This window comes from Lolium perenne, chromosome 1 (genome assembly GCF_019359855.2).
Source record: "Lolium perenne isolate Kyuss_39 chromosome 1, Kyuss_2.0, whole genome shotgun sequence".
NCBI lineage: Eukaryota > Viridiplantae > Streptophyta > Magnoliopsida > Poales > Poaceae > Lolium > Lolium perenne.
In genome coordinates, this window is record NC_067244.2 from 148020174 (window position 1) to 148028313 (window position 8140).

Genomic DNA, 8140 nt, shown 5'->3' on the forward strand with positions numbered 1-8140 from the left:
GGTGGTCCGGTCAACCGGTCGCCAACCGGGAAACTGCGAAGTTTCCGGTTTCTGCCCGGTACGATGCACTCCCTCCGGTTGGCGGCCGGTTGGCGGCCGATCGACCGGGCCAGGGACCGGGCGGCCCAGCGTGGGGGCCGGTCTGACCAGGCGCTGGACCGGCCTGGACTTCTTCTTCTCCTCTCGCGCATTCCTCCCGCTCCTCCCTCGCGCGTCCATGAGATATCTTCATGTCCAGCTCCTTGTCCAGCTTCACGTCCATCTTCACGTCCAGCTGCTCCTCTCCTCCTCGTGCGATGCTTGTCTCCTCTTCATACCTGATGATACATAAGTAATAGGACTTAGGTAGTATAAAGTTCTCATCAATCAAGGTATCGTTTAGGAACAAGTTCACCTGTTGTTTAAGTAGCTTCGCACGAGCTCGTGTCATTGGTCCAATCCTGACTTCATTGGTCTTGGGCTTCACAGCAGGTTCATCTTCAGTTGGTAATGACGGAGGTAGTAGTGAGGTAGGGATGTCCTCATAATCTCCCCCCCCCCTTCAAAAGCGTCGACCCCGACGCTCCAAGGTCTTCTCCGTCATATGGTGTCAAATCAGCAACATTGAAAGAATTACTGACACCAAACTCATCCTCTGGAAGATCTATCGAGTATGCATTATCATTGATCTTGGCAAGCACTTTGTAAGGACCAGCACCACGAGGCTTCAACTTAGACTTTCTCAGCTTCGGAAACCTATCCTTGCGAAAATGTACCCAGACCAAATCATCAGGCTTGAACAACATCTCCTTGCGCTTCTTATTCATTCTTGCAGCATTGCTCTTGCCTTTCTTCTCAATCAACTCTTTAGTCTTCACATGAATCTTCTTCACAAAATCTGCCCTCTTTGATGCCTCCATATTAACTCTCTCATGTATGGGCAAAGGCAACAAGTCAAGTGGAGTAATGGGTTTGAAACCATACACCACCTCAAAAGGACATAGCTCCGTGGTAGAATGCACCGCCCTGTTGTAAGCAAACTCCACATGCGGCAAACACTCTTCCCACTCCTTCAGGTTCTTCTTGATCATGGATCTCAACAGTTGTGACAATGTTCTATTCACCACTTCAGTTTGACCATCAGTTTGGGGATGACAAGTAGTGCTGAACAGCAGCTTCGTCCCCAGCTTTCTCCAAAGCGTCTTCCAGAAGTAGCTCATAAACTTCACGTCACGATCAGAAACAATAGTCTTCGGGACTCCATGTAGACGTACAATCTCCCTGAAAAACAGGTTAGCAATATGCGACGCATCGTCGCTCTTGTGGCAGGCAATAAAGTGGGACATCTTAGAAAATCTATCCACTACCACAAATATAGAATCATGGCCTCTCTTAGTACGCGGCAAACCCAACACAAAATCCATACTAATATCCTCCCATGGTGTAGTAGATGCCGGTAAAGGAGTATACAAACCGTGAGGCTTCAGCTTGGACTTGGATTTGTTGCAAGTAATGCATCTCCTCACATATCTATCCACGTCCCGCCTCATCTTTGGCCAATAAAAGTGGTCAGCTAGCATGAGTAGCGTCTTCTCACGCCCAAAGTGACCCATCAAACCTCCAGCATGTGATTCCTGCAATAAGAGCAAACGCACGCACGATTAGGAACACATAGTTTGTTAGCTCTAAACAAGAACCCATCATGTATGTGATATTTTTCCCATGCTTTACCAAGAGCACATAAGCGATATGGTTCAGCAAAATCATGATCAGTAGCATACAAATCACATAGTATCTCTAAACCAGGAATTTTAACATCAAGTTGAGTTAATAACATATTCTTCCTAGATAGAGCATCAGCAACAATATTATCTTTTCCCTTCTTATGCTTAATAATATATGGAAAAGACTCAATGAACTCAACCCACTTAGCTAGACGCTTATGCAAAGTAGATTGGGCTTTCAGATATTTCAAAGCTTCATGATCAGAATGTATGATAAATTCTTTTGGCCACAAGTAATATTGCCAAACCTCAAGAACTCTAATTAAAGCATACAATTCTTTATCATATATAGGATAGTTCAACTTAGCACCAGAAAGTTTCTCAGAAAAATATGCAATTGGGCGACCCTCTTGCATCAACACACCACCAATTCCAATACCACTAGCATCACATTCAATCTCAAATTGCTTATTGAAATCAGGAAGTGCAAGCAACGGTGCAGAAGTTAACAATCTCTTAAGTTCATCAAAAGCATGATCTTGGGCTGCGCCCCACTCAAAAACAACACCCTTTTTAGTCAAATCATTCAAAGGTGCAGCAATAGTACTAAAGTTGGGCACAAATCTCCGATAAAACCCAGCTAGACCATGGAAACTTCTTACTTGACTCACATTCATGGGAGTAGGCCAATTTTGAATAGCTTCAATTTTAGACACATCTACTTCTACTCCATGCTTAGAGACAATATAACCCAGAAATATGACCTTATCTTTGCAAAATGTGCACTTCTCAAGATTACCATAGAGTTGATTATCACGCAACACTTGCAAAACATGTCTAATATGTATAGTATGATCAGATTCATTGCGGCTGTAGATTAATATGTCATCAAAATACACAACCACAAATTTGCCAATAAATTCACGCAAAACATGGTTCATCAGTCTCATGAAAGTGCTAGGCGCATTAGTTAACCCAAAAGGCATTACTAACCACTCATATAAACCAAATTTTGTTTTAAAGGCTGTTTTCCACTCATCCCCTTCTTTCATCCTAATTTGATGATAACCACTACGCAAATCAATTTTAGAGAACACAGCAGCACCACTCAATTCATCTAGCATATCCTCTAAACGGGGAATAGGATGACGATATCGAATAGTAATGTTGTTTATAGCTCTACAATCTACGCACATACGCCAAGTACCATCTTTCTTAGGAACTAGAATAACAGGAACAGCACAAGGACTAAGGCTTATGCGGATATAACCTTTGTCGAGTAGCGCTTGTACTTGCTTCTGTATCTCCTTCGTGTCTTCGGGATTAGTGCGATATGGTGCCCTATTGGGCAGCGAAGCTCCGGGAATCAAGTCAATTTGATGCTCAATACCTCGCAATGGTGGTAGGCCTGCGGGTACCTCCTCCGGAAACACGTTGCCAAATTCCTGCAAAACATTAGAAACACCAAGAGGAAGAGGGGTCATGTCGTTAGAAACCAAAACCGTACCCTTGTACATGAGCACAATAGGCATGGCTGTAGGATCCTCACAAAATTCTCTCATGTCTTGTTTGGTGGCTAATGAGACTAAGGAATTCTCTCTCTCACTTTTCGTTATATCACTCACGGCATTACAATTCTCTCGCCTATCTAAGAGCCAAGGCCGACCCAATAAGAGGTGACAAACCGTCATAGGAACCACATCAAAATCAATGCAATCCTTATACGGTCCAATCTCAAACTCAACACGCACCATGTGGTTTACCTTCATCTCACCATTGTCGCTCAACCATTGAATATAATATGGATGCGGGTGCGGTAGGTACTTCAACTTCAGCTTAGTACATAACTCCTTGCTTGCTAAATTGCGGCAACTCCCGCCATCAATAATGACCTTGCAAGCCTTGTCAGGACCAACTAAAGCTTTAGTTTGGAACAAATTGCAGCGCTGAGTAGATGCACTAGGCAACACATTAAGAGCACGCTGCGACACAACAATGGTACGAGCATCAGAAGGATATGCATCTTCACCATCAGTGTCATAGTCATCATCGTCTGGAGCATTTGGATCAACATCATCTCCAGTCTCATACTCATTGTGCTCATTGATAATCATGACTTTGCGGTTAGGACAATCTCTCTTGAAGTGACCCTTGCCACCACATGTATGGCAAAGCATATCGCGGTTGCGCGCTGTAGACATGCTAGAACCACTTGTACTTCCAGCAGATTCGGACTTCTTTGCATTAGACACATTGGAGACCGGTTTGCTAGGCGGAGTAGAGTAAGGAGCAGAGCGCGTCGAAGGCGCCGGCGCTGTAGAAGGCGCACGGGGTGTAAAACGCCCACCTCCCGTAGCACGTCCCTTAACCTTTGCTTCTTCAGCCAACTGTGATTCAGCTTCTCTTGCATGATGTAACAATTGATTCATGTTGGTGTAGGTGTAATGACGAACAATGCCTTTAACATCATACTTCAATCCATTGACAAAACGCTGCATTGTCATCTCTAGAGACTCACGGACACGACCACGCTGCATAAGCATCTCCATCTCCATGTAGTAATCATCAACAGTCTTCACACCTTGCCTCAATAGTGTTAGCTTATCAAAGATATTCCGCATGTAATTTGTAGGCACAAAACGAGAAGTCATAACCTCCTTCATAGCACGCCATGTACGGATAGGTTGTGCACCATCTTCGTCGCGGTTACGAACCAAAGAATCCCACCAACGCAATGCATAACCATCAAATTCAGAAGAAGCAAGCTTGATCTTCTTATCTTCAGAATAGTTGGGATGTAAGCTCCATAACTTCTCAATCTTGAGCTCCCAAGTGAGATATTCTTCAACATCAGCTCCTCCTTCAAACTTGGGTATGGAAAACTTGGGCTTACCCAATCCATCTTCTTCATCTTGTCCACGACCATTGCGGCCAAGCGGAACCCAACCACGAGGACGATGACCACGAGGCGCACCACGAGCATTGTGTGCGTCATCTTCCAGCTCAGGATCTTCATCATCGTCTTGCTGTTGTTGTTGTGCAGTCAAATTCTCAATAGCGAGGCGCATATCTGCAATATTGCGCTGGATATCCGTCATTTGATCAGCCAATCCAGTGACGGTGACATTAGTAGCATCCAGCGTTTGTTTGATCTCGTCAACTGTACCCTTAAGCTCATCATCCTTAGTGCGGAATTCACGTCGCATCTCATTACGAAGAGCTTCATACTCCCTCCATGTGATGATATCTGCCGAATTCTTGTTTTCCTGGTTAACAATCTTATTATCACTAGCAGACATGATTAGTAGGTTAGTGCACTAAATCAAAAATATATAGTGGTACTCTCACAACTCACTCAAAACTGATAAGAAAAGGAAATCTTACCGTTCCAAAGTAAATTAGTATTGCTTACCACTTGTAGTAACAACTAGTGCACGGATGTAGCGAAGCGAATATCAAGGGTATAAGAACAATCACACGACAAAGCAGGATATATGTGGGGCTGTAGGTAGGCTACCTATTTGCACCAATAACAAGCTCTAGCGCTGACCGTAGACAACCAAAGATACTCACACAAGGCGATATAATGGGGCAATGCAACTATATGGAGGAAAAGTTGCAATGCACTAGAGAGACGCTAGCAAAGCTCAACGAGACAGGCACAAGATCGCTCAACTACGGATGCAGTAAAGTAAACTTAGGCCTTCACTTGATTCAACTAGCACTTCACTTTTCTTTTTGGATTTTTCTTTTTGTATAACACACGCAGCTATGTAGCTCTTTTTGCTTTTTTTTTTTTGATTTTATGACTCAACTCCTTGATAACACGGCCAACAAGATATGCAAAGCACTGAAACCCTAATGAGCAGCCTGTCGAGCGGTAAAACTAGTCTCTTCTGGTGAAGTTCCTAGTCACTTTATATCGAAAGGCTGTGTCTATGGTTGGGAACAAGCACACTGTACGCTATGTGGACTCGGAGTAACAAACTGACACACTATGATAAACTAGATGATAGAGAAAACACAAACCCTAACAATTCTACTAGATGAAAGATAAAGATACGCAAAAACAACTACGAAAAGCAACTAAAACTCGAAATTAGTGCAATCTAAGGCTATGGCAAACCCTAACCCTAACTTTTTATGGCTTTTTCTGGATAGGAAAACACTCACAACTCAACTATGGGGTGGATTGTGGATGGCTTACCGAGGAAAACTGGAAATCTGATACCAAGATGATACATAAGTAATAGGACTTAGGTAGTATAAAGTTCTCATCAATCAAGGTATCATTTAGGAACAAGTTCACCTGTTGTTTAAGTAGCTTCGCACGAGCTCGTGTCATTGGTCCAATCCTGACTTCATTGGTCTTGGGCTTCACAGCAGGTTCATCTTCAGTTGGTAATGACGGAGGTAGTAGTGAGGTAGGGATGTCCTCATCACTTTTGGTATCCCAGTAGATAGCTACTTTCACCTGACTTTATTTTGTCGCCATTGAATTTAGTTGATGCTTAGCTATGCTATGAAAATGTTTTAGTAGTGGTTATGGAAAAAAAACTAAATTCAATGAACTACCTGGGTGGAATGTGGCTTGGATTGGATTATGTTGAGTGGTTACACCGGAGTCATGTCTATGGCGGTCGTGTGTATCACACTTGTGGACGGCCACCCGGGAACAAAGAGATAATAGACAACCTTGCTCATTAGCTTACCGTACAACCACATGCTATATGGGCTCTGGCTTGACAGAGTATGTTGTGAGAACCCGGATCCTACGTGACAGATGATGTAGGGGATTGTAGGTTGGTACGGGTCCGTAGAGAAAGGTCTGGGGGATTACTTCGGAAAAGTCTCGTCCTAGTCAACATCTGTCCATTTGAGCAAAATGTGCATCATGGAAGAAGAGCAGACTAGGTCATGTGGGTAAATTGTACAACCTCTGCAGAGTGTTAAATCTAAGTACTTAGCCGTGTCCCCGGTTACGGACAATTTGAGCGAACTGACAAGGCACATGTTCGAAAGTCTCCTCATCCCAACTTCTTAAATAAAACTTGATGGGTGAACAAGGTTATTACAATTGGTGTAAGTGACTATCAGCTAGTAGGTCCCGTGCCATGTCTATGGTCTGAGTCTACAGGGGTAGTTCACCCAAACCAAGTTGATCATGGGTAGGAGGATTCACCGGGGCTTTACCGGTGGTTTCCAGGTTCATTGATTTCTATCAATGGTACCGCTTAATTAGTTTGAAAGAAAATGTTTTGTCAAATGATAGGATAAAACTGGCTTTATGCAAATTATGCCTGAGCTCTACCAGCCAAATGTACACTTAAGTGTTAGGTTGCCATTTGAGTCCACTATAGTGTCATCTTGCCAATACATTCAAAGTATTGACCATTCGTGGCTGTAACTTTTCATGTTGCAGATGTTTTGAAAGACGAGTGAGTTACGATGGTTAGGGTTACGAGTCTATCCTCAACATGCTCGCCTGTGGCACATGAAGACGAAGGACTCCATGCTGTCTATGTTTACTCGTTGTGAAACTCTGATGATATGCTAGCCTTGTGCTATGCAATTTGTAATCCTTTATGTAATTTCTGGATCATACGGTGTAATAAAGACCTTTGTTTCTTGGTATTACATCTTGTACTGTGTGTGCTAGCGATTGATCCAGGGACTAGCACAGATACGCACAGAGATCGGCACCTTTAAAAGGTGAGGTCGTTACAGATGGTATCAGAGCATTGTGTTGACTGTAGGTTCGTGACCCTAGGTTTGGATTAGAAATAGCAAGATCTTAGGATGAAAAATCTATCTAATCTTATCTCTGTTAAAATGATGTTTGCTTTGTGAACTTCTAGTATTCTCACCTACTTCACCTTCAAAAGAATTTCCTCTTACCTTAGATATCCTACCTCTAGAAAACACATCAATATAGGATTGATGATAACATTGTGCCTGAAGTGAGAGGTTGATGCTTCACATGATTTTCTTCGACTCTGCTCGAAGTGTTGCATTGAAGACCATCAAAGATTTGAAGAAAGACCCCGATACAAGATGCACAACACCCAAAGATACATCGAAGAAGTAGAAGAGAAACTTGAAGCACTCGAGATATAATAGACTAGACCACCATTAGTTCTCTTTTACCAAACCAACGATAGCATAAAAAAGTATTGATCTTACCAAATTGTGGTATGACCATACTATTTTGTTTGTGTTTGAATTAGTATTGCTTGATGCTTGTTAGATGATTGATGTTTGCTGAATTGCCTTGATCTGCGGTGTTTGGGTAGGAATCTTCTTTAGAATCTTTCTATCTATTCTCATCTATATCCAACCCAACAAGTGTTTTCTCGACATATCGTCATGAAGGCAACCTTAGCAAAACCAACCTTGATGTTTCCGATCAAGATGGAGAAGCGAAGAGCGTGAGATAC